General features: G+C 51.2%; 1 protein-coding gene across 1 annotated transcript in view; it reads left to right on the top strand.

Annotated features, from left to right (window-relative positions):
* Nucleotides 1-27,381, top strand: part of ADAMTS16 (ADAM metallopeptidase with thrombospondin type 1 motif 16) — a 162,591-nt gene that overhangs the window by 118,172 nt on the left and 17,038 nt on the right. The gene's annotated exons all lie outside the window — the stretch shown is intronic.

Genomic DNA, 27,381 nt, shown 5'->3' with positions numbered 1-27,381 from the left:
GTTTGGCGGGAAGTGGTCCCGAGGCTCTTGGGAATGGAAGTGGGAGTTCTCGCGACAGCATCCCGTTGGCTTGACTTTTACCGCAATCACTGCGGGCCGGCAGGAGCGATCGTGTACCGTGGCGACAGCAGCGTTTTCCCTCTCCGCCTCCGGGCCTTTTGCTCCGGTCTGCTTTGCCCTACCGCATGAAACGTGTCGGAGGGACCCGTTCACGGGCCGGCCAGGTGGTGCGGGGCAGTGTGGATGGCTGCAGGGCGCACGTGTACACGCATGTGTTTGCACAGACACACATGCACGCGTGCGAGACTGAGCTGAGAAAGCCAGGGGGGGCTCTGGCTCCCCGTCCCCCCCCCCCAGCACCGTTGCCCCGAGACAGGACCCCGCGAGTGGCAGGACCCCCGCGAGGGGCAGGACCCCCGCGAGTGGCCACGGCCCGGCCCTGCCGCCAGCTGTCACACCCTGGGCGCACCCTTCACCTCTCTGGTGCTCGGTCCCCTCAGCTTTATGGGGGGCATGTCCCAGAGGGGCTGTGAAAATCCTCTGAGTAACACAACGGGCGTCTGACCACAGCTGGGTTCTCCGCGCAGCCGACGGCCCTAAAATCGGCCCAAGATCATGTCAAACACCTCGATCTTAAAGATGTCCAGCCACTGGCAAACTGATTGCAGGTTTGCTGAGAGGTGTCTCAGAAGCACAATGCTTTTCCGGGAGACAGGGGCACACAAGAGGGAGAGAGGCGTCACCTCCCTCTGTCTCTGAGCTGTCCGGGTCCCCGGTCACTGGCTCCGGATGGAGACGGGGTTGGCTTATCCGCATCTGAGAGGTTGGCAGCTTTTCTCCCACCACGGCGAGGGGGGAACCCCAGGGGCTGGGGACCCGCCACCTCGCAAAGCCTCCCGGCTGCCTCAGCTCCCCACCCCACGGCCCGCGGTGGGGAGACACGCTGGTCGAAATGTACGCGAGGACTCTGGCGCCTGGGACCCGTCACCCCCAGTGCACCGGGCGCCCACCCGGGGATCCTTCCTGGGACTGCGCAGGCTTTTGGGATGGCCACACACCTTGGTACCTGTTTCATATCCCTCAGCCGGCCCGTGCACCCCATGCGTGTACTGAGCTGGACACTCACTGCGGGCTCTGTGTCCGAGGTGACGTACCAAGTGCACAAAGTCCTGCATAGTCTCGGAGAAGAGTCTTGAGGTTGGCAGAGGGAGGCTGGCACCAGCTGGGCACCATTGGCTGCAGAAACAGCCATACAGGATACGGGGGCACCTGGGGAGCTCAGTGGGTTGAGCATCCGACTCTTGGTTTCAGCTCAGGCCGTGATCTCGTGGTTTGTGAGTTCAAACCTCATGCTGGGCTCTGCGCTGACAGCACAGAGCCTGCTTGGGATTCTCTCCTCTCTCTCTCTCTCTCTCTCTCTCTCTCTCTCTCTCTGCCCCTCCCCTGCTCATGCACACACACTCTCTTCTCTTTCTCCCTCTCTCTCCAAATAAATTAATAAACTTAGAAAACATGATCATCCTGGCCAAAGGAAACAGAGGGCTGGATAGCCAGGGTTCCTGCAGCCTCCTGTCGAGTTGGTGCGCAAACTTGACTCCTTCTTCCTTCCCGCACAGCCGGTTCTGCACCTGTGTTGCAGGTGACCCAGCGTTGACGTCACTGTGACCTTAGATCCTGGATCAACACGTCGTCGTGTGCAGATATGGATGTTTAGAGGTGTTGCCGTGTGCACTGAGGGTCTCTTACGATATCGTGCTGAGTTCTTGCTGGGGCAAGAACTGATGTGGGGCGCCCAAAAGCAGCTGGTTAGCTGCTAGGAGGTTAGCCGTAGAGGAATCCCCTTCACGTAGACCAAGAGAAGTGTGCGTGTGTCATTTTCAGGTGCAGGAGAAACCAACCTTTGTAGTTACTTGTGGAGGCAGACTTGTCCGAGTCTAGAGCCCCAGAGAACTGGGGATGGTTAGTGCACGTGTGCCGTCGCCCCGCACGTCCGCGAGCGGTTCACCCTCCTGCCGTCCAGCCTGCCTGCCTGTCTGTCCGGTGAGGCTTGTCTAGAAGCGACGTTGAGAAAACACCCAGCCCGGGACTAAGTCACCAGCGCCCGGCTGCCAGCTTGGTGATTTTAAGCAGCACCTAACTCAGTTGTGAACTGATAGTGGGGACCCCAGAACAGACCTCTCTGCATCTGTAACCCATGCAGGGCTCAGAACCGGAAGCAGGAGAGGCTGGAGCGTCTACACGGGTTAGAAGGTCCCTCGTTTTTCCTGTAAGTCACCTGTGCAGCCCGCTGGTTTTCTCGCTGGGCCTCCTGTGCTTCCCTGCGGTTTGTCTTTCTGGTTTTGAGGGATTTGCATTCAAACCGTCTCTATATTCTCTGATGTCTTCTGTGCTTAACTTAGGTAAAATCTATTAAGTTCTGTCAAGGACCTTGTGTGCTGACAGAGAAGGCAAAGTTCCGAGCAAATGGACCAGTCGAGGGAAAGTTAGAACCGGGGTGTGGAAACAGCAGGTAGAAACATGGTGAGGTCCCCCCAGAGTCATCTACCCAACATCCAAAGGCCCCCCATCCGTCTGGCTCTTGGGTTTACGTCTCATGTGTTCGAGTGTGTGTAGTTTTCTCCGAAGGAGAAGGCTTTTGGAGACAGTCCTAAGCTTGGCCGTAAGACGAATGCCATGCTTTCCTGCTGGGAGATTCCTAACATCCCCCGCAGATAACCGAGGCCCGATGTCACGCGGGGTCCCGCGGCTTGTACTACCCGGCCCCAGCTGTGTGCGTCACTTCGACGGAGTGGACGGGGTCGGCCAGGATTAGAAGTGCACTCGGCAGCTTGCGGAAAGGCGTGGGCCGTGCAGCCAGCAAGCTGGTTCAGATCTCCCACCCGGCTGGCGCTGGCACACTGAGGCCGGCCCTGCCGCGGCCCACGGAGCGGGAGAGGAAGAGGAGGGGACCCCAGGAGGCACCCGCATCACTGATGCTCCCGTGGGACGAGCTGGGAGGGGGATGCGGAACATCCCGCTGGGCATCCACGTGGTTATTTGGGGGTAAACAGAGAGCGAGCGTGTGTCGAGGGAATGCACGTGAAAGCTCTTAGCGCAGTACGTGTGCTAAGCGCTCAGTAACCCTTGGCCGTTTTTATTTGTGCTGTAAAAGGAGAAACAAATTCACATCAGCTATTTATTTAGTCTGTGAAGCAAGACTGTCTATGACAAAACACAGAGGAATCAACTATCTTACAGACGGTAGTGCTTGTGGATCGTTATTTTAACAGTTGACTTGGGGAAGTAGATCTTAATGTAAAAAGTTGTTTTGTCTTCCTCCGTGATGTGAGGCGCATTTGTCTCCTGCCCGGAATACTGGCAACTTCTTGTTCCTGGTTACACGGGCAGAAAAGCCAAGTTTCATTTGTGCAACCTCGAGGGCATGTGCCTTTCTTATTAGAGTCTGTCTGCTGCGAGTGTAGGCGTTCCCCTGTGCCTGTCCCGGGGCGGGTGTTCCCCTGTGCCTGTCCCGGGGCGGGTGTTCCCCTGTGCCTGTCCCGGGGCGGGTGTTCCCCTGTGCCTGTCCCGGGGCGGGTGTTCCCCTGTGCCTGTCCCGGGGCGGGGTGTTCCCCTGTGCCTGTCCCGGGGGCGGGTGTTCCCCTGTGCCTGTCCCGGGGCGGGTGTTCCCCTGTGCCTGTCCCGGGGCGGGTGTTCCCCTGTGCCTGTCCCGGGGCGGGTGTTCCCCTGTGCCTGTCCCGGGGCGGGTGTTCCCCTGTGCCTGTCCCGGGGCGGGTGTTCCCCTGTGCCTGTCCCGGGGCGGGTGTTCCCCTGTGCCTGTCCCGGGGCGGGTGTTCCCCTGTGCCTGTCCCGGGGCGGGTGTTCCCCTGTGCCTGTCCCGGGGCGGGTGTTCCCCTGTGCCTGTCCCGGGGCGGGTGTTCCCCTGTGCCTGTCCCGGGGCGGGTGTTCCCCTGTGCCTGTCCCGGGGCGGGTGTTCCCCTGTGCCTGTCCCGGGGCGGGTGTTCCCCTGTGACTGTCAGAGCCACGGCAGGTGCACCCAGTGCCTCCGAGAGCTGAGCCCCGCCCTCCCGGTCTAACTAAATGCAAGACACAGCAGGTGCAATTCGGTGTTTCGCGTTGTGCCGGAGGCAGAGTCCCCAAAGGACCGGGAGCAGAGTCTAAAACATCTTAATGCACAGCCTACTTGTCTTTAACTGAAATGAGAAGCTGCTACCGCGTGGGTTGTAGCTCCTGACCTCCCTGTCGGCATCCACATGCACACCTGCATCTCGGGCGCACAGCTGGAGGGCCGTCAAGGCCAGGGCCCTTCCCCGGATGGGCTCCCCCAGCTCGTAAATTTCTGCGGGGAGCGGTGGGCTGGGCATCCGGCAGTGTCCTCACTGGAGGAAGCTCATCTTAAAATGTCTGCGAGGCTCCAGCCGGTAGGAGCATCGTGGCCAGATGAGCGGGGTCCGTGGTCCCCAGCTGTTCCCCGGGCCTGGGCTCCGCACTGGGGGCCGGCCCCCCACTGGCCCCGGAACGGCCGGCAGCTGGGGCTCCCAGGGCCTAGCCACCTCTGTCTTCATCTGAGCGTGAATCGGGCTCTTGTCTCGCTTGCCTTTGAAACACAAGCCAGCAACCACAGATACTTACTCCCTTTTACATTTCTCAGTTTACCTAAACGGAGTGGCTCTTTGTGTCATTTATCTCAACCCGTGTCTGGTTTTGGAAGCACGAACACCGCAGCACGGCTTCCCCGACAGTGTACGGGAGGTGCAGGAGGAAGTACTTCCCAGATGGGAAGCGGGTCCTTCTTCTCCGTCTCCGCGATTCCCCCAGGAATGCAGCCTACGCGTTTAAAACAGATTGTGACCAAGTATACTTTGTTCTCTCGTGTTATTGAGTCATGCCGAGGCAGCTCTGTAGTCCTCTCCACCAGGCAGACTGTTTCTGCCTACACTTTGGTGACTCCTTACAAACCCATTGCTAGAATCGTTCCCTTGGAACCAAAGTGCCTCGGTCGGGGACTACATTCCTTCGGTTGCACACCAGAAACGCAGGTGAGGGTTAGCAGATGGACTTTATTCCCGGTCGTCTCCCACGGCAACGTTTGCAGGGACAGGACAGGGGCAGTGACTCCGTCTTTCACCTCTTTAGCTACACGCCGTACAAACGTTAAGTGCCCAGTAGTGCACAGGTTACCCAGGAAGGGAAAGAACCCTCATCCCTGGGGTGGTTCCCGCCTGCAAAAGGGTTCCACTCGCAGGGATGCCAAGGAAGTGAGCAGCTGAGTTCTTTCGCGTGTCTGAGACACCGAGGATAAATCAGCCGTGGGCGTGTGGCCCCCCACTTGCTTTCATTCTCCGTCATTCCAACTTGAAATTCCTAATCATTCCGCGGGGGTGTTCACAAACGATGTAGCCAGTCCTGCGCGCTAGCCCCGCTTCTGTTGGAGCACTGTTACCTGGAATACGGTTTGGAAAACTATTCGCCAGTGACTGAATCACAGATGTCTCTTGTGACACCACAGCGGGAGGTGTGGGGGATGCAGGCTCCTTGGTGCTGTTTCCCTGGGCTGTCTGCCCCTCGTTTACGGGGTGCGAACCAGTGTGGCCTCGCGGAACAGCCCTCCCAGGTTCAGAGTTGTCTCCCCCTCGCTTAGGGGGTGCAAACCAATGTGGCCACACGGAACAGCCCTCCCAGGTTCAGAGTCTGGCAAGATGCCTTCTCTGGGTCCCGTGCTTCCTGCCCTCCGGCCGCGAGCCCGGCGCTCTCGGGGAGCCTGACGCTGTGGCTCACGCCCAGACATGTCACCTCCCAGAGAGTGGGGGACCCTGCTCACCTTCCGGGGTCTTGACCCGCTCCAGGGGCCCGCAGTGAGAAGGCATCTAACCTCTGTCTGATCAGGGACACCAGGAGTGTCTGAAATTGCCACTCCCTTCAGAGGGATATGGCGTCCACTCGGGTGTGAGCACTGTGACTGAGTCACCCGCGTGTGACGGTCTTCCTACTGAAGATGATGTCTTACTTCCTCCTCACCCCTCCCCAAGAAAGATGTCACTTAGCATCAAAACAATGAATTTCAAACGCATTCAAGGAGCGCCTGGATGGCTCATTTGGTAGAGAGTGCGACTCCTGATCCCAGGATTGTGGGTTCAAGCCCCATGTCGGGTGTAGAGATGACTTAAAAATAAAATCTTGGGCGAATACCAAATACCCAATATTTCTGGGGCACCTGGGTGGCTCGGTTGGTTAAGCGTCTGACTTCGGCTCAGGTCGTGCTCTCACGGTTTGTGAGTTCGAGCCCTGCGTCGGGCTCTGTGCTGGCAGCATGCAGTGGCTTTGGATTCTCTGTCCCCTTCTCTCTCTCTCTGCCCCTCTTTCTCTCTCAAAAATGAATCACCATGTTTAAAAAAGTAAATAAGTGAAATCTATAAAATGCATTCAAGTTGGTACAGACATTGGTTACAATGTATCTTTTAGGAAAGTCAGGTTATAAGTGTGGACAAACAGAATCTGTCATAGAGCAAGACTGATTTAACTTATTTCTTCAGTCACTTAAATGTTAACACAGGAGCTGAGGGAATACAAAAATTAGCTAGCTTTCTAGATTTGAACTAAAAATCTGCCTTAGGTAGTTCTGTAAAATATTTTGGATTTTAGGAGGTTTTGTCCAATTGTTTTTGCTTTATTCAGTTTAGTTTGATGTGTGTATGGTTGTTTTATATTTATATGCATATATATTTATTTATCCATATGAATAAGGTGGAAAGTCACCTTGAGAATACTTTTATTTTTCAGGGAACTTAGCTGGTTGTATACATTCAATGATACCTAAATTTTTCATAATATTTTTATTATTTTGGTCTCCAGGCCTTAGTATGATTGACTCTAAAATTCACCAACCCCACCATGTTCAACAATAACTATTCCCTAAATAATACACACTATGACATACACTCCCATTATTTTGGAATAAAAATGAAAAACTAACTTACAGATAGATGATAGATAGATACATAGATGAATGTTGGACAGATGATAGATGATAGATAGATGATAGGAAGGAAGGAAGAGAAAGGAAAGGAAAGGAAAGGAAGGGAAAGGAAAGGAAAGGAAAGAAAGGAAAGGAAAGGAAAGGAAGCCAGTACGTCAGAAGCCGCGCTAAGTACATCCCGGAATTGGTGAGGTATTTATTAATTCCTGCCGTCAGTCTTCCTCATCCGCAGCGCTTCTCGCCCTCCCCCTCAGCTGTCCTCCTCCCTGCCCTCCTTTCTTCTGTCTCCTCAATAAGGGAAGGAAGGGAGTGGAGAAGGGAGGGAGGAAGGAAGGAAGAGAGGAAAGAAAAAGAAAAAGAAAGAAAGAAAGAAAGGGAAAGAAAGAGAAAGAAAAGAGAAAAGGAAGGAAGGAAGAGAAATAAAAACTCTTACTACAAATCTTTACCCATATATTCACTGTCCATATACCAATTGGTGCTTCTGGAAATATTTGTTGAAAACTGGAAGCTTCACTCAGAATCACAGCGTTTTGCAGGGAGAACATAGGAAACTGTTTTTAGGTACAACTAGGCAACACTGCTTTACTCTTAAAGCCACGAATTATTTAGAATTATTGTGGTTTAATATTTCCAAACTTGTGGAGGCTCTGCGGTAATTTGTTGTTGTTGTTATTTCAGATGTTACTACATTGAGATCAAAGAAAGAGTTAAAACTGTATCATTTTTTTGCATTTTTGAGACTTCCTTTATGGCTTAGGCATGGGAGTGTTTATAACTGTTCCTGTGGGAACGAAGGAGCGTGTGCTGTGTGTTGGAGTAGGGTTATTCATACGGCAGTTCGATCACGGTCCTTATTTATTCCAATATGTTCTTTTTGTCTATCTTGTCTATCTGTTTCTGAGAGAAGTATTTTAAAATCTCACTTGATGATTGCTTATTTTTCAATTTCTCCCGTTACTTTTATTTCATAGTTAATATTAAAATTCCACATTGTGTCGATGGGGTTATAGTTTCTGCACGAATTGTTCTCTGTTGCTAAATAATGACCATGTTTACCCCAATACTGCTCTCTAACTTAAGCTATTTTTTCCTCAAGTTAACAATATGGGTTTTGTTTCCATTCCCTTATTTTCGCCGTGCCCGACCCTTCTCCGTTCTCTGTGGTTTTAAATGTCAGCGTTACACGTTCACACACACAGTCTGTCTACCAGCATGAGAGGTGACTGCTCTTGTATTTGGGCCCGAGTCTAATTTCTTGTGTGTCTTCTATTTACTGTGCATTTTCTTTACGCCGTATCGTTTCCCGTCTCCACTGTGTTCTTACGAACTTGTGGGATTGTGTTTATTCTTTCTTATTCCCACGACTGCGAGAAGGTCCGTATTCTCCTTTTTTCACGTCCTGTGCTTCTGATAAAAATAAATAGCTGTATAAATTAGCGTAACTTAAAAAACACCCAGGATACCTCACACGTGAGCAATGTAAAACCCTTAGAAATAAATGATGTGGCACCTGTTGGAAGGAGCACAGGGTGTTGTATGGAAACCAATTTGACAATAAATTTCATATATAAAAAAAAAAAAAAGAAAAGCTAAATGAAGTATGACAGAGCTTAAACTGGAGCGAATCTTACCGATGGACGGCTCAGTATTTTAGAGTGTGAGCGATGTGTCTCTGGGTGGGGGGGGGGGGGGGTTAGAAATCCCTGCGTCGGACGCCAGACTGGACAGATCCCCCCACCCACAGAGTGGGGTCTCACAAGCAGGGCCCCAGGCTCAGCGAAGGCTTCCCTGACAGCAGCGTGGGCTGTCCACACCCAGAGTGAGGTCAGCTGGCAGAGCGGAGCCCCCAAGACAGGACCAGCACGCTGGCCCCAGAAAGACAACACTTCCCCTCCCTAGAAAGACCACTAGCCTGGTTCTGTTCTTCTTGTTGCCAGAAAACAAAACACAGTAGAGACTATGACAATAAGAAATTGTCCCGTTAACCGTGTTCGTTAACAACAAGTGTTTCGGTGTCACTAATTTTTTTCAAGATACAGAGGCCTTGTTTTAAAGTGCGTTGCCCTCTGTGGAGAGAGCCTCGCTGACGTTCAGGACCTGTGAATGGTGCTCTGGTTCTGACTCCGGACTGGTGCACCGAGCGCGTCAGACGCGCTTTCACGTACGGTGACGGGACATTTATTAAGACGCCACTTATCTGGATCCTGTGACCTTCTAGCGCTGCGTTGGACTGAAACCTGCCTTCCTACTGTCTCCAAACATGAGATTCTCTCCTGCCATTGAAAAGGACGATCAAGTGGCCATGGAAGGGTTAGGGCTTGCACGGCATCACGGCAGAAAATCATTTCTTCACTCTTCACGGCGCAGTGTGTTGTTTATTCGTCAGATATTTGAGTGACGACCTGGCACGTGCCACCGTTCTGGAAGGTTTGCTACCGAGCCCTGACGCGTGGGACTCACAGGGCCAGGCCACCGAAAGGCAGACAGATACGGACGTGTGCGTGTCCAGGGGTGCCCGGTGATTCGGAGGGTGATCCTGGCAGGTCCGGGAGGGAGCGCTTTTTTTCCCTTAGATGATCACAGTAGACTTCTCTGAGCTCTTAGAGACAGTGCCTCATGGGAAGAGAGGGTGGGAATGCTCCAGCCGAGATGGGTAGCGAGTGCAAAGGCCCTGAGGCAGAGGCAGGCCGGAAGTGGGCAGAGAGCAGGGAAGCCTTGGCCTCTGTGGTCAGAGGGAGCCCGTGGCCATGACCCACAGGGGAGTGGCGGGTGATCCAAGTGTGCACGGCCTTGGAAGCCAAGCCCGGCAGTTTGCCTTGCGTTCTGCTCCTCGAGTGTTGGTAACGCTTGGGAAGGTTGTGAGCACTCATAGCACGGGGCTGGGGACAAAGGTATGAGAGGGAGGTGGAGGAGAGAGGGATAAGGGAGGAAGCAGAGCTGTGAGCACCTCATTTCTTTCGAGGAGTCTTGCCTCTGAGAGCACAGAGGGCAGGGCACAGCGGTAAATGGCCGCGAGGCCCCGGGAAGGTTCGCTGCTGTGTCTCTGGCTTTCACGCCGGAGCTCGTTGTGTGCCTGTGCGCTTTGGGGGATGATCGGGAGGGCGGATGGAGAGAGCAGACGTGCCAGGTGACTTTGAGGGTCACCCTGGGCAGGCAGGCAGAGGGACACGGCTGGGGCGGTGGTGGCCCCCGGGGATAAAGTTCCCCCCTCCTTGTTTTTGTTTTCACAGCAGAAGAGGCTGAGTCATAGGAACGCGAGGGGAGGTACAGGCGTGGGATGGGGACCGCGAGGCGGGCAGTGTCCCCACTGGGGATGTGCGCCTCCGGGCACCTGGCCGAGGGCCCTGAATGGTGTGTAATCGCCCTGGACACGGGTGCAGACATGGTGGGCAGAGTTGGCTTAACCAGAATTAGGATGAAAAGAATAAAACCAAAACAGATTATACTTCATCTCATTTCAGTGACTCACCAGTAAAAATACGTCTCTCCAGTCCTGCCCGTGGTCTGGTCCCTTGTGTCTCTCAGCTACTGATTGGCGATCTACGAAAAGAGGGGGGGAAAGGCCAATTCAGTTTTAGGAAGGGGGCCTCCCAGACCCTCTGCTGTTCTCCGGGTGCCTTCAGTGACAGTCCTTGGCTTTTGTCTAGTGTTTGAAGATGTGCATTTTGTTCCCAGTCTGGACAGCCAGTGTGAGCCCCCCAGGGCTTGGTTTGCGGCTCCACTCACGGGGAGTCCCGGGGGCCTCTGGCGTCAGGCACCGTGGTGTCCCGGAAGCTGCTGGAAGCATGTGGCTGTGCCCCACACGAAGTCTCCCTGCCCATTTCTGTGCTGAAGGACTTGAGATAAACGTACCCCCAGGACCACTGGATGAGGTGTGAAAGCCAAACCATCCGAAGAGCTGTGTTCCGAGAGACCCAACCCGAAAGGCCTCAGAACCAGGGGTCTGCTCAGTGGACAGATGCTGAGGACAGTTTTTCATCTCAGGCTGGGCTGCTTTCCCGGGCTGTGGGTTCAGGGCAGTGGGGCCCAGGGACCAACGGTTGTGAGGTTCAGAGTCGGTCATGTAAAGCTCTTGAAGCACCACCTTGAGGGAGACGCAGGTTCTCAGACTTGTCCCCCTGGCAACCCCTGCGTGGTGAGCGTCCACACCCACGGGGCCCCACATGTGGACGCCCACAGGGCCACGGGGCCCACGCCGCCCAGGGCCCTTTGGCATTCGCCCTGAGCCGGGCACAGGGAGTCACCTAGTCTGCACACGAGTCCCCGGCAAATTCACATGTTCAGCCAACGAAATAGAAACCACGTGACGTAGCAAATATCGAACAAGCAAGAAAGAAGCCCTTCACACCTGCTAACAATCCGTGAGTCACAATGAATTCCTGCCCCGAACACCGTTGAACATGACACTCTCTGGGTTTGGGTTTCTCTGTAAATCATCCGATCCTACTTACCAAGACCCAGTGACTCGGCCTCCTTAGCGCGTGATGTTTTCAGACAGTGTGTGCAGCCGACGAGAAAATTAACCAACTCTTCTGCATTTCGCGTGATCAGCCTGAACTGATGATCAGGCATCAGGCATTTTCCTTTCATGTTGGAAAGCGGTTGAAAAGCCTGGCTGCTGGTATTTGACATGATACGACATTGTTACGTATTAGGTTTTTAAAAAGGAGACTCTGGGACTGTCTTCTTTAAAAAAAAAAAAAAAAAAAAATGTACGAGAGGTCCAAGGCCATCACATTAGACAGAACTCCTGGACTTTCTCTTCAAAGGAAGTGCGGTCCGACCCCTGCTTTCTCAGACTCCGAAGCCAGCCTGAGTGTGGGAAGGCCGGGAGGGGACCCACCTGTGTCCCCCCCGAGGGTAAGCACACACTCGCCTGTAGTGGAGGGGGGAGCAGGTGGAAGGGGGGGGTGTCTGTTCCTTTTCTGCATCACTGCATTACAGCGTAGCTCTTGTAAGGCCTGCATTGCTCAGGCATCACGGAAATTCTGCACCCTGGGCTCCCCGGGGCTGCTCAGCTGGACACTTGTCCCCATGGCAACTGCTGGAGAGGTTGGCCTTCCAGCTGGTGGAGACTTCAAGAGGGTTCTCAAAGGTCTTAGTTTTTAAAAAGTTATTTTTCCCACCATAATCCTCTGTTTAGCCTCCCCCCGCCCATGCCACCACTATAGAAAGCATTTCACTGGGGAAAAAAAGAAAGAAAAGAAAAAGAAATCGCAGACATTCTAGGGCAAGGAAAATTGAGCAAATGAGCCCAGTGAACTCCTGTAACCTTCAAAGAGCTTTAGCGAAGAGGGAAACCAAACCACAGTTGATCCTTAAACGGCACGGGGTTAGGGGTGCCCAACTCTCCCACACGCGGTGGAAAATCCACGTACAGCTTTGGACTCCTCCAAAACTTGACTACTAACAGCCCCCTGCCGACTGGAAGCCTCACCCCTGACATAAACAGTTGATTGGCACACACTTTGTATCTCCTACGTATTGTGTGCTGTGTTCTTACAATAAAGTAAGTTAGAGAAAAAATGGAAAGAAAACCATGAAAGAAAACACACTCACAGTTCTGTGCTGTATTTGTCAAAATAAATAAATAAAAGGAGGGGGGCACCTGGGGGGCTCAGGTGGTTAAGCGCCCGACTTCGGCTCAGATCATGATCTCACAGTTCGTGGGTTCGAGCCCTGCGTCGGGCTCTGTGCTGACAGCTCGGGGCCTGGAGCCCGCTTCGGATTCTGTGTCTCCTTCTCTCTCTGCCTCTGCCCCGCTCACACTCTGTCTCTGTTTCTCAAAAAAAAAACAAACGCTAAAATAAATGTTTTTTAAATCCCCGTATAGGGGTGCCTGGTGGCTCAGTCAGTTAAGCGTCCAACTCTTGATTTTGGCTCAGGTCATGGTCTCGGGTTCGTAGGTTCAAGCCCTGCATTGGTCTCTGCAGTGACAGTGTGGAGCCTGCTTGGGATTCTCTCTCTCTCTCTCCCTTTGTCTCTGGCCTTCCCCTGCCTGCTAACTATCTCTCTCAAAATAAATAAATAAAATTTTAAAAAATCCGCATGTAAGTGGCCCCACGCAATTCAAACCTGTGTTGCTCAAGGTTCAACTGTAACTGACTTTAGAATTTGATACAGAAACTTATTTTGCAATTCACATTAACATGCTTAAGAAGTCAGGTTAGTTTTGGTTGACTCGTTGATGTGTTGTCCTTCCAAAGTGACCTGCAAACCCATGGTTTTGCCAGGCCTATTTCCAGTTGTAAAGACCTTATAGAGTTTTCAGGTCTAGAAGGAAGATAAGACTTATGCATCAGTTTCGTCATGTGGCTACGAGATTTTCCGACATATTAACACAGTTACAGAATGTCCAATTTTTCCCATCCTTCTTCTTTCTCTTGGGTTTCTGCTTAAGCAGTGCTTACTTTATTTATAAAGTTTTTTTTTAAATTTTTTTTAACGTTTATTTATTTTTGAGACGGAGAGAGACACAGCATGAACGGGGGAGGGGCAGAGAGAGAGGGAAACACAGAATCGGAAGCAGGCTCCAGGCCCTGAGCCGTCAGCCCAGAGCCCGACGCGGGGCTCGAACTCGCGGACCGCGAGATCGTGACCTGAGCCGCAGTCGGACGCTCAACCGACTGAGCCACCCAGGCGCCCCTAAAGTTTTCAGTAAGTATTACCTATTGCACATTTAAAGGCATGCATAGATTTTTAAACAGTTTTCCCACAACCATAGAGATCCTCAAATTCATGTTCCGTGAATTTATAGACAAATTACATTTTCAGTTGAAATACCGCCTTCGGGACAAGCCCTCGTCCCACTGAAGAAATAGGTTTGCAGGGTGAAACATAGGACCACATGACAGCTGAAGACATTTTAATGTGGCTTTTTTTCCCGCGGGTTCCATTCAGGTCAAAGAGAGCTGAAACAGGAAACAAAATTTTAATGTGCTTCTGACTGTGGTGGCCAGGAATGTAATCACCAGAGAGGAAGACCACAGTCTCCCAGAATGTTTAGATTTGTCTGCATCGAATGCAAGACAAGAGCCCGCTCAAACCTTCCCCTTCCTCTGCCAGCTGCCACATGGCTGCAGTCAAACAAAATTCTAACAAGCGTTTCTTAATTGTTTTAATGCATTTATTACGTGTTTCCTCAATAAAAAAGAAGACTAAAGAGGAGAATTCATTTAAATTCTCTAGGATTTTGTTTCTTACACTACTATTTTAGTTGATTTTTGTTCTATTTAGTAACTACATGCAGCTGACTTAAAAAGTCCTATCGTGGGGCGCCTGGGTGGCGCAGTCGGTTAAGCGTCCGACTTCAGCCAGGTCACGATCTCGCGGTCCGTGAGTTCGAGCCCCGCGTCAGGCTCTGGGCTGATGGCTCGGAGCCTGGAGCCTGTTTCCGATTCTGTGTCTCCCTCTCTCTCTGCCCCTCCCCTGTTCATGCTCTGTCTCTCTCTGTCCCCAAAAAAATAAATAAAAATGTAAAAAAAAAAAAAAAAAAAAAAAAAAAAAAAAAAAAAAAAAGTCCTATCGTACTTTGAAGCTTGCCGTGAGAAATCACAGTCCTGCCCACCCACCACTCGAGCCCCAGCCCCAGGGACCAGCCCCATGCGTACTCCTAAATAATCGCATGATCCCTGTGGGTATCTTTCCCCATATTCCCAAATAATACGCATGATCTCCGTGGGTATCTTTCCCCATATTCCTAAATAATACGCATGATCCCCGTGCCCCGTGGATTGGTTCTCAATGTTCCCCTCCTCACCATCACAGCGGGGAGGGTACGGTCCTTTGTACCCACTCTGTCTCCCTAACGTGGTGGGGCGCCATGGGCACCACCTTCCTAGCCCTGCATCCTTCAGTGTGACTATACCCCCTTGGTAGTAACTGTTCGCATTGTTTTTTTCTTGGTCCTTGCTGGCTAAGTAGAATACCCTGATTCTGGGTCCTTTTGTCTCTGAAAACTTTATTTTTCTAAGAGTTAATAATTGCCTGAATTTTGCCTACTTAGGTTTCTTTACATAAACCCCAAGAGATATATTAAGTTCATCGATTCATTCCACCATTTCAATAGTTGGAATGTCTGCTACATGCCAGGCACTGGGGATACATTAGCGAGTTGAAAAAGGTCCCTACTGGGGGGAGCTTATCTGAGGAGAGACACTCCACGATAAACGTAGGACTTTTTTAATGATGGAATATTCTAGAAGGTGATAGGAATGAAGGATAAAGAGCAAGTTGGAGGACACGGGAGTAGGGAGAGCAGGAGGCGTGGGGTGTCGGGCGCACCTCACGGAGCATGTGCTGTTTGGACATCGTCCTCATTTCTGTCTGTCTCTTCCTCTTTGTTTGTTTCTTTTATGTTTCCTTTGTTGCTCTCTCTTTCTCCTCTCCTCTCCTCCCCACAGGTTATTCCCTCCATATTCCTTTTTCCTCGCAGCTGGGTGGTGGGTTTCCTCTTTCCTGCGGGGGTCTTCCCCTGGCTCCTCCTGGTGCTCGTCTGTCTGTCCGGGCGCGTCGAGACAGGGGCAGGAAGACGTGCGGTGAACATTGTCTGCACTGAGACAGGCCTCTCGGCTGCTTTCTGCCACCTGCAGCGTCTTTCCCCCGGGTCCTCGGTGTCCCTGGGGAAGGGTTCTGTCATCAGATGTGCGCCTCTCTGGGGGAGGGGCAGCAGGTGCACCTAGCCCTCCAGCACAGCGGGGCCTCGGAGCCTGCAGTCCTGATGCCTCTCCCGGTTTTCCTGAGCCACGGCTCCAGTGGGAAGCCTCCTTCCTGGCCTCTGTTAGAACCGGGGAGCACGGGGAGATCAGCAAAGGTACTCGGTCCACTGTGTCTCAAGAAAGGCCTCTACTGCTGCTGCTTGGCGTGTCAGTGGAATAGTCCTAAGATCCTGAACACGTGGGTGCCGCTGGGACATTCACTGAAATAACTAGAAGCAATAAGTTGAAGCTCAGGCAATTGAAATAACGGAGAAAAATTACTGGAAATCTTTCCACAAGTCTAGGGTTAAATCCATTTTGTATGGAGGAGAAAAGAAAGCAAGTAACCGCTAGGGTGATCAACACACCCCAAGTGACCTAGGATTGTCCTGGGTCTGGGGAGCCTCCTCAGTCCCAGGCCACCAGAGTGGTGGTCACCCTGTCCTCACTCCCCACGTGTGACGTGAAAACAAATTGCATTACGATAGAAAATGCTCGTTCGGCGGTTAGCGACAGTCACCACTGGACCCTAAGCAGTGACTCTGCAAAGGGAGGTAGAAACGTCCAGAGATGCGCGGGCAGGATCCGTGCAGGAATGTTCGTGATCAGGGGGTGACATGGGGCCACTGAACCTAACACTGTAAGGCTCCTCCAGTTTCAAACTCCCAATTTTGCCTTCACTCTTCTTAGAGGAAGGTGTTCTAAATGCTATAAGCCCCAGGCCCTACAAAGCCTGGATCGACCCCAACCGTGGCGGCAGTGACAGTGACCGAAGGATAGGGCCCATCATTAATCTAGAATTGACTCATTTCATGCTCCCAAGAACACCAGTCAGTCAGTGCTATTCCCATCCCACGGTAGAGATGCAGAGACTGACCCAGACGGGCACGGGAGATTGTAGAGCGAGGAAATTAGCCAGGGCACGTAAGCCAGCTGTCCGAGAGCTGTGTAAGTATTGAATGTGAGTGAATCAATGTGAACATAGAGTTTACACTTTGTGCCTTTTCCACGTGTGTGTCTGTTAGGAAATTATATGTGTAATCGAAGTAAATAGCACGTGAATATGTGTTAGCTGGTATATGTTTATACATAGGTATCCGTGTGTGTGTATATATAAAACAAAAGTCCTGTAATAAGGACGATCGTACATTCGAGTTTGCTCCGGACAGTTCCAGGTTATGCGCTGTTCCTCTGAAATCAATAGTGTCCTTCCAGCCTCCAGCAAAGTGACCTTGTTTGGTTGGTACACTATTGGATCACTCAGCACATAAGCCTTGCTCCCCAGAGAATCACTCGTGGAATTTTGCCGAGCGCCTTGTCCTCCGCATTTCTGTTACTATTACATAATGTTTAAATTAGTATGCAGTGAAGTTTATATTAACTTTTAATAGAGCCTTGTTGACGTAAGGTAATTCGAAAGTGTTTTCCTCCTCTAATATTCTGAAATATGCACTCACACTCTCTTCAGACATTTTGGTTACATGAAATATTTGACTTTGATGGAAGTGGCATGCATTTTGATACGAAGAATGAAGTCTAGGGTTCCGCAGTTTTCTTCCACCGTCCAGCGATCTGCTCCAATGGCACTTAGTGAAAATTCATGTGCTGCCCACTGATCGGGAAGGCCAGCCCCATCACAGCTTAAGTCCACGTATGTCATTGCTTGACTGGCCCCAGTGCCCTTCCCAGTTCATTTTTCCATGCCAGAATCTCACTGTTGGATGACCAGCATCTTATGAATCATGTCTCTTTTTTAGAAATTTTCTGGATCGTCTAGGGTGTTTTTTTTTTGCCCATATGAACTTTATGTTGTCAAGTTAAAAAAATTTAAAAAAGGACCTTTCTGAGGTTTTGCTTGGGATTACATTGCCTTAGTAGACTAATTTAGACAAAATTGAACTCTTAAAAATATGGACGCTACCTACCAGGAACCAAGTTTTTCTTTGTCACTCCATTTGGCCATTGGGTTCTTTGGGAAGAGGTCATAGATTTACTTACTTAAGTGAATGTGAGCATTTATGTTTTCCTGAATATGTCATACTTTTATTAACATTATATTAACTTATACAAATCTTTATACCATTATACTTTAGTTATGATTTTTTAATGTTTTTTTAAATTTATTTTTGAGACAGAGAGAGACAGAGCATGAGCAGGGGAGGGACAGAGAGAGAGGGAGACACAGAATCCGAAGCAGGCTCCAGGCTCCGAGCTGTCAGCACAGAGCCCAATGTGGGGCTCGAACTCATGGACTGTGAGATCATGACCTGAGCTGAAGTTGGCCACTTACCCGACGGAGCCACCCAGACACCCCAATTAGTTATGGTTGTATAGAGTCAAATTAATTTTGTAACCAGACACTAAAATTTTATGTTTTCCAATTTTTTTTCAGTCAGTAATCAAATATATTTTTAAAATATAAATATATATAATAATTATATATATTTAAGAATATATCGTCTATAGGGGCACCTGGGTGGCTCAGTCCGACTTCAGCTCGGGTCATGATCTCACAGTCCATGAGTTTGAGCCCCACGTCGGGCTCTGTGCTGACAGCTCGGAGCCTGGAGCCTGCTTTGGATTCTGTGTCTTCCTCTCTCTCTGCTCCTCCCCTCCTCATCCTCTGTCTCTCTCTGTCTCAAAAATAAATAAAAACATTTTTAAAAATTTTTAAAAAGGAATATATCATATATTTATTTGGAGAGAGTGTGTGCACGTGCACACGAGCAGGGGAGGGGCAGAGAGAGAGGCAGAGAGAGAATCCCAAGCAGGCTCTGCACTGTCAGCACAGAGCCTGACATGGGGCTTAATCCCAAGAACCGTGAGATCGTGACCTGAGCTGAAATCAAAAGCCAGATGCTTAACCGACCAAGCCACTCAGGTGCCCCAGTAATCTTATATTTTTATTTTTAAATTCATTTTTATTTATTATTATTTTTTTAGAGAGTGAGTGGGAGAGGGCAGAGGGAGAGAGAGTCAAAGAATCCCAAGAAGTCTCCACACTCAGCATGGAGCCCAGTGCAGGGCTTGATCCCACGACCCTGGGATCATGACCTGAGCCAAAACCAAGAGTTGGACCCTCAACCAACTGAGCCACCCAGGCTCCCAGTAATCTTATAGTTTTAATATCCTAAACCTAATAATGATAATTTGGCTTTCTTTTCTAATGTCTATACCTCTTGTCCACCCTACCCTAGTTTAATTACAAAAGCATATGCTTGTAGAATAAAAATAAAATGTGTCTGTCCTATTTCCTGATCCTTATTGGAATGTATCAACATTTTCAGTCCCTTATTGAATAAAAGTTGCCCCTTACATTTTGATTTGTTTATCTTATTTAAAATTTTTTTTGTAACATTTATTCATTTTTGAGAGTGAGAGACAGAGCATGAGTGGGGGATGGGCAGAGAGAGGGAGACACAGAATCAGAAGCAGGTTCCAGGCTCTGAGCTGTCAGCCCAGAGCCCAATGTGGGGCTCGAACTCATGGACTGCGAGATCATGACCTGAGCCGAAGTCTATAAATGGAGCCAGTCTCCTTCCTCCTGGCCTTGGTCCTAGTGTGTGTTTTTTCCAAGTGCCTTCTGGAACAAGTACAGATAGCTTGTAACGTGACCAGGACTTTTGTTTTGGTTCTTTCAATGTGTTCGCAGCTTCTCAGCCATTTATTTGTTTTTGGTAAAAGAATCTCTTGTACTGTGTCACTTATACCTACTTTCCCCAAATCTCCGCCATGATTTTTAAATTAAAAAACAAAAATGTCAGAGGTACGTGCTTTGTTTAGAGAGCCGTTGAAGAGTGATCCACACCCATCAAATGGTTATGTGGCCTATCCGTGGTTACTCAAGACATCAAGTCAGAATCCGTTCTATCGATGGACAACAGCATTGTTTACCTCTACCAACAGTGCCGCCATCTTGCCTGCGGAGGGGGATGCTTGTGGGGGGTTCCTCCAGGATTGGCGGTTAGCCACACAGCCCCGGTGGCCGCTGTGACCCACATCTGTGACATACCTCCAGCCGGCCTCTGAGTGGTGGGCCTCACGTGGTCCAGAGCATAGACGTCAGGGCCAGGCTCCCTGCACCAGAATCCTGGCTCCCCCCACATGCACCTGCATGTCGGTGAGCGTGCATCTTAGCATTCTGCACTCCACTACTGTCCCGTCTCGGATGGGTGTCATCGCTGTACCTGCCATGTGGATTTGCCGTGAGATTTAAGTAGTTAAAGTATGTCAATGATGCTAGCCATCCTTACTAGTCTTAGAACTCAACATACCTGAGTTGGGCATCAGATTCATCAGCCCAGATTGTCTGGCTGATTCCTCGGGACTTGGGACGTATACTGGTTTCTCTAGCACGGTTGGACTTTGCAGACAGCCCAGTGTCGTTTCCTGCTACCCGGTGAGCCATGCATGAGGCACCTGCCTCCAGTCCTCCTCTGGGCTCAGGTTTTCTGGCACCTTCACTTGTTCTTCTGTTAGATATCTTTTCCTTTAGTTCAAGGAACTGAATTCCCCACAGATTTCTCTCCCGTGTCTGTGAATGCGAATGCAGTTCTCTCGTGGCTGCTTGTTTGTGCATATGTAGACCTTATGTCACACGGGAAGTTAGAGAAAGACATCACAGGCCTGCCTAAACTACCAGACCTGGTTTCTGTGCTCTGCATATGATATTTTGGGATAAATTATCAGAAATGCTACACTGGCTGGCTGCTGGCCCAATTTAAGTCACTTACACCAGCTGAGCTAGAAAATGAGGTCTTTAAATATGGGGCTTCTCTCTGCCCTGACTCATTGGAAGAATAGTGAGCATATGTGAAACCATTTAAATATACAGCAGAGTATTCTCTTATGTCTGTATGAATAATGTAAGTACCATTGGGTCATTAGGCCCCTTTTCAATGCAGGTTAATAAAATATACCAATTACAATACGGCAAATGTCATGAATGAAATACCGGTCAAGTACAGTCCTGCTCGCATCCTCTTTGTCTTCTAGAAGCAATGTTTTTAAGAGCAGTGGATAAATAGGACATTTACATGATTCATCTGATAAGTTATGCGAGGTAATGTCTGAAGCTTTCCATTAGGATGTCGATTGCAGCAGTATCTGACTAAATAGTTATTTAGTCAGCTAACTAGACTGACAGCTAGCAATATTATGTAATTAAATAATGTGCAGTAATTTTTCCGTATTTGGTGTGTGTAAGATCTACCTGATGGGGACAGAATTCAACCCATGGGCACCCAAGACTTAGTAAGAAAATAAGACAAATCTGCAAACGTCTCGAAGAAAAAGGATGCCACTGGCAAAGGTAGTTTCACAGGGATGGGAGCCATGAGGTTACATAAACATTGTGCCACACACTCTGTGTGTTCGTTTCCTGGATCCGATTAAGCTTAATGTGCCACAGTGAGAAATCCTTCCTGCGGAGAATGGAATCCTTCCAGCCTTGTCGGGAGAGAGATGATTCTGCCATCGAAAGTTAACCACGTTATTTTTGGCAGGCAGCTGGCCTTGTGGCATCTCATGGCCAGGAAACTCGTCCACGTCACGTGGTGCCTTCACACCTGGACCTCAGTGTGGAAGCTGTTTGACAGCTTCAAAGATAAAACTTGGAGATTCTTAGATCTATCGTTGTAAAAAAAAATCCTGTCGTGCTGTCATTTTGTGGAAACTCTAGTGAGTATTTGTGTCCGCCCTCTTTTCTGTCCTTCACCATTGGATTCTTGCCTGGACCCCTCTGTGTAGGTTTATGGCTCCCATTCCCATCATTCCATTGTCATTACTGCTTTCATGAATTAAACCAAAAAAAAAAAAAGGCAGGGAAATGCGGTTATGAGTTTTGTTTAGATTTCACATGCTAATCACTCGGAAAGTGAGGAGGACAGCTGGTGGGCTCGACGTGGCCATGCAACCTGGACGTGCTTCCTGTCCCTGCTACCTGACGGCAAAGAATGTGGTGGAAACTCTGTGCTGGATTTGACATTGACTTCGTGCCAGTCTGCTTCTTTGGTGTCTCTCCTAAAGCCCCCTGGATGTATGACAGCCCCTGGTAACCCTGGCGCACAAGCCCCCTGTCGCCGGCCCCAGCTGACCGACCCCGGGCCCAGACCCTCGCGGCGCCCCCACCGGCCGAGCGCATCAGCCCCGGGAACTTGGTGGCTGTGGTCCAGACCCGGTCTCTGGATGCGGCCACCTGGAAAGCATTCTTAGAAAATTGACTTGTGAGTCTGGAGAAGATCATTTCAAAGTATTTGTCTAGGAGTGAACATCCCAGAAACCCTGAAGCAAACATGGAGAAAAGCCTGAAACCGTAGGAGGAGTGAGGCCATCATTTTACACGCTTCTCATAAAAGGAAGACACCACAGCAGGGAGAGTTCACCCTCTATAATAGAACAGAGGACTGACATTCTTTCCCCGGAAGACGAGGATCCAAAGAAAGTGAGTTGGAACACAGTTGTCGGTGAACATTCCATGATTTAAGCTCTCCTTTGCACCTCAAGACATGAATTGAACCACCTATGGGAAGGTCATTCTTTTTAAAAGAAAGTAAAATGAGCATAAGTCAGTTGTTGGATACGGAAGTGCATGTGAGATCCATCGATAGGCTTCCCCCACAGCACCACTAAATAGGCTCCTGAGAGGCAGGGAAAACTATTTCAGATGTTCTAGGCCATCTGATGTCCTGACGGCCCAGGGGAAAACAGTTTGGAGAGAGCAGAGCCCTAAGTGTTTTGACGCTGATTCGATACCGAACCGTTGCGGATTTTTCAAAACAGGCCGCCATGTGCGTAATTGGCCCTAAGTAGAAGTTCGCCTCTTCCTGAAATAGTGAGCTCACTTCTGTGACCAGGAAACGAACGTGCATAACAAAATTTGCAACTGTCCAATCAAGATATGCCGTGGCCCCAGAATTCCTAAATGCATGCACTAATTTGTTTTAGAGCTAAGCCACTTTGGATAACTGCCTCCCCTTAGATGTCAGAATAGGTAAGAACGCGGGCTCACGGGGTTTTCTCCCTGGTCCTGCCGCTTCCTATGTGTGACCTTGGCCATCAAGGGCCTGAGCGGCTGCAGCAAAGCCTCTCCCATCCCTGGGCCTCCGTGTCCTCATGTGTAAAGTGAGGATTTGGCTGGGACGTTAACGGTCTGTGGGGCTAGATGGATTCACAGGGCGGCGTGCCGAGCAGGGGGCACCTTGGGACCCGAACCGTGAGTGAGGACCCAGGCCCCGGAGCTGGACTCACTGGTCCCAGGCGCGACCCACGCTGCTTGCGGGACCTTTCTGCGCGAACTTCGCGATGTAACGTGTGGGGCGTGTTGCTTTTGTTGCTGTTTTCTTGCCGACGTCTGCCTCCCACGATGGGGCCGCGTGCCCTGACCCTGCGGGCCATGTGCTCTGGCCGCAGCATGGGTAGACCTCGCCGAAGCATCACCTCGTGAAAGCATCCTGGCTTCCGTAGAAATAGCCGTTGCTTCCTCGTGTGTGCGATGTGCTCCCTCCTGGTGGTCACAAGTGCGTGTAACTGCCTGGGGCCGGGCACAGCGGTAAGTGAGGCTTTGCTGGGGCGCGGGCCCTTTTCTCTGGGTTGCCTCCGGCTGCTTTCTCACCGCCTTGGCACGCTTCCGTCGTGGCCACGGGGACCGCGTGGCCCACCAGCCGAAAACGTTTACTATCGGGCCCTTTGGCAAAGTGCTTGCCAACTCCCGGGCTAGGTAAAAGTGCCTTCCTGGCAAGATGAGTGTCCCCGTCACCCTTGTCCGTTTTCAGGGCAGAACCACGGTGTTCACGTTATTGAGGCAACGTATTCCGGAAAGCCTGAAGCTGGCTGAAGTCCGCAGTCCCTCTGCCCTCAGCGTGGAGGAATCTTGCAGGGGGAATCTTGTAAGTTTGGACATACATCTCTGTCCTCAGCAATCTGGATGACGTGTTTCATTATCCTTTCTCAGGAAAATGGAGCATCTGCAGGGAAAGAAATGTTCTCTAACTAAACGAGTGAATTCGATTTGGGGTCAATAAACACACACGTTCCTACAGCTGGCTTTTGCCTAACTTGTGTGATGCCCCAGCCCGCTATCCAGATGTTTGCGCGATGTGTGTGGCCTCACGGTCGCATTCTCTGAACAAAGTGGGGGAAGGACCACTTCCCTCTGGTGTTTCTCAGAAGCAGCTTACGAGGCCCCGAGATTCTCCTTACCCCCACGACTCGAGGAGCGTCAGCAGTGTCTCTCGGGACTTCAAGTATCCACATCCCTCTCTCTCTGAAAGACCGGGTTTGGGAAATGGACTAGCGGTGGCCTCTCTTCCCTCCAACCTTCCCCCAGAGGTCCTGACGCCCACGGTCTTCCATCAAGGATCCTGGCTTTTGTTCTGTTCCCGGGAGAGACAAGGAACCCCTGTCCAGGGCCATCTCTGATTTAGTTTAGTGTCATCGAGATAGCATCTGCTTTCCCTTCTTTAGATTATGAGTAAATTCATTCACTCACCTTTCCTGGGGCGGGGGGTGGGCATTGTGTTCCATATTCCTTCAGCTCCCATCCCCCTTCTATAGAATGTAGTTCAGAACTATCTCAATGAATTCTCCTAAGTGTGAATACCCTAAATTTGCCTACTTCCAACATCATAATCCCTTTAGTGCATTATTTTTGCCCATGTCAGAGAATCACTCAGAGATGCTCAAGATAAATGTGTGTGTCTTCAACGGATTGGACGAGCCCCCCCCCCCCCACATTGTAGGGGGCAATCTACTACCGATCAAAAGTCTACTGACTTCAACGTTAACCTCATCCAAAACCCACCTTCGCAGAATCCTCTAGAATAGTGCTCGGCCAAATATCTGGGTTGCACGGCCCTGCCAAGTGGCACAGAAGATGAACCAGCACCGACCTGGATTCAGCCAGATGTCCAGGAGACAGCAGCTTTGCTGGAGAATCAGCAGTAGATTTGGTGGGACGTGGACGGGGCCAGAGGAAGGAAGCCGAAGGGTTCCACTCCCTGAAATGTGCACACGGGACAGCAGGGGCAGAGGTAGGGGCTGCCGCTCTTGGCTCCCGTCTCCTGTCACGTGGATATGCTCTGTGAGCAGGGGTTCGTACGGGCGAGGAGCTCCCCCAGCAAGATTCAGGGCTTCTCACCAGATAGAAGAGAGGTTTGCATTCGACCCACTGAAGGAAAAAGTGGAGTCAGGGAAAAATCACTTAAAAACATGCACACACACTGAAGCTTTATTTTCACTTAAAACCCGTAAGCGTGCATCCGCATTCTGATTCTTTTAGTTATGGCCAAAAGCTCACTGGGAGGAGGGCCTGCTTATTAAAGATCTGAACGGATTATTTGCAATCAAACGCCCATTACTTACGGTGCCTTGCTCGAGGGTTCTTTTCTTTCTTTTTTTTTTTAATAGAAAGTTGAAACTTGTCCCCTCGTGTGAATGCACAATCATTTTACATTTTTAATTTTTCTCCATGTTTTAGTTTGTCCTCAGCCTCGCCCTAAGCGGACAGCAGTTCTGCTTAATGACTGGTCTGCACTGAGTCATTCCGGAGATTCGCCTTCGTTTTCATAGAAACGGGCTTCTCGGTTTTCGTGTTCGTGTGTCATCGAGCTACACCAAATTTAATTATGTTACGTAATTCCAATACCAAGTTCAGCTGGCAGAGGCCGACCCGAGGGTGGGCTCGGCTGCGTCCGCGTGTGCTCCCATGTCGCCGGGTGGTGGCGGAGGGATGCTGACCATCCCGGGCGGCCCACTCACCCGGCACTCAGCGTGGTGTGGGCGGTGGCTGGGGTGTTTCTCCAAGAGAGTGGAAAGACCTGATGAGTCTGGCGGGCCAGTTCAGAGTAAGTGGAGAAGAGAGCTGTCATGAGGCTGGCAGTGAACCAGTGGCAGGGAGGAGCCCGTTGCGGGCAGTGTGTCTGGCGTCCGGAGAAAGCAGACTCGCCAGGAGTGTGTGTGCGACTGCTTTGTCCTCCTGAGGGCGGAACTGAGCCGTCTCAGGTAGGAGGTTATATCGCCCCCGCCCGGCAGAGAACCAGCCGTCTGCTTGGGGGGCAAGTGCACAGGAGAGATCTTTGTAAGCCGTGTGGTGTCCCCCGTCACGAACACATCCCTTACCACAGCCTGCCACGGCCGAGTATAAAATGTACGTCTGCAAGACTTTGCACCATGGAGCGATGCTTGGATGGGGATGTGTCCACATTTCTCCAGATGGGTTGTTTGGGAAGGTTGGAAAAGTATCAGTTCTGGGCACGGTTACCTTCCCTTGTCAGAGATCTTTATTTCAAGGTTGGAAGCGTCCACGTACAAGCAAGCAGGTCTGGTGCTGCCCAGCTCCTCGGCTGCTTGGGTTCCGGGATGGTCCTCCTGGGAAGGGGCCTAAGCTTAGGCGACTTGGCACTCCCATCACCCAGCTGCCGGGTCTGGGGCCAGGACCCGGCTCCAGGGCCCGGTCTTAACAACCAGGAGCGCTACACAGAGCCGGGGCCCCGGTCCACAGGGGAACCTGGGTGGGCTCTCCTAACTCGTCAGCGATCGGGAATGAAGGTACCTGCCTTCCTCCAGAAGAATCTGTTCACCAGGCTTCTCAGCCCCGGGTTTTATCCGCCCGTCCTAATTCTCTTAATAGTTCAAAAATAACATCAGTTCGACACTAATGCAGGGGAAGGAGGGCAGTTACGAACTGCAGGGGCAGGTGCCCTGAACCCTTCCAAAGAGCGGGGGCCGCCTGCCTTTCTTCGAGTCCGTGTTTCTGGCGCTGCTCGCCATCCAGGCCACCAGGCCGGGGAAGGGAGGGATTTGTAAAAGTCCACACTCCCGACGCCCACCCCTGAGGTCTGGCTCCTGTGAAGGGAGGAGAGACCAGGAACGCAGCGGTGTTGGAGAACCCCGCCAGCCAGCTGCAGTTTGGGAACCGGTGCCTTCGCACAGGCTGGGCCGCAGGCAGAGAACAAGGTCCCGTCGGCCCCTCTGCGCGCTCCCCGGGCATGAGAATTGGGGCTGGTGAACCCGGCTGAGTGGAGGGCGGACCTCCCACGCCGGCAGCGCCCAGCTCTGGGTGCAGCCTGGCGGGGATTGCCGGCTTGTCGGCTCTGTGTAGTCACCACCCAGATTTGCTCACTCTTCGCACAAGCGTGTGTCATGTAGGCAGCTGGCTCGGCGGCCGGGTGCCGAACGGGTGTGGACAGCAGCGGGAGGGAGGTGCCCCCACGGAAAGGGCGTTCATCCTCCAAGCAGAGAGCAGCCCTGGCATCCCACCCATCCCTATCGCCTTTGCAACCACGTGAGCGGCTGTCCTCGCTTCCCGGGACTCCGTTTCCCCCTATGTAAGGCAGGCTGGTGAAGTCAGTCCTTCCCAGCTCTGACGCTCAGCCTCTTGTTCTCGGTTTTCCGTGCGGGAGTGGCGGCACAGGGGACCAGCACGTCGTCGTCACACAGACTCTAACGATCGCCCTGTGACCTTTTATGAGTCTCGCTTTTGAGTTAACAGCACGCAGACCCTCTCCGTGGTGCGCAGAGAGAGCACCTTCAGGGGAAGGATTTTTGCTGGCGCAGAATTAGAAAGGGGGGGGGGGGGGGGGGGCTCGGTTTCTCCAGCCTGTGTGTGCCTCAGATTCCACGGTCCCTGATTTTCCCACGTACGCGGGAGCTCCACAGATCCTCCTAATTCTTCTTTAGACAACACCTGACGGCAGGATGGCGAGACAGGAAAAT

Source organism: Lynx canadensis, chromosome A1, assembly GCF_007474595.2.
Source record: "Lynx canadensis isolate LIC74 chromosome A1, mLynCan4.pri.v2, whole genome shotgun sequence".
NCBI lineage: Eukaryota > Metazoa > Chordata > Mammalia > Carnivora > Felidae > Lynx > Lynx canadensis.
Note: the sequence above shows the minus strand (reverse complement) of the source record. Positions and strands in the feature narration are given on the sequence as shown.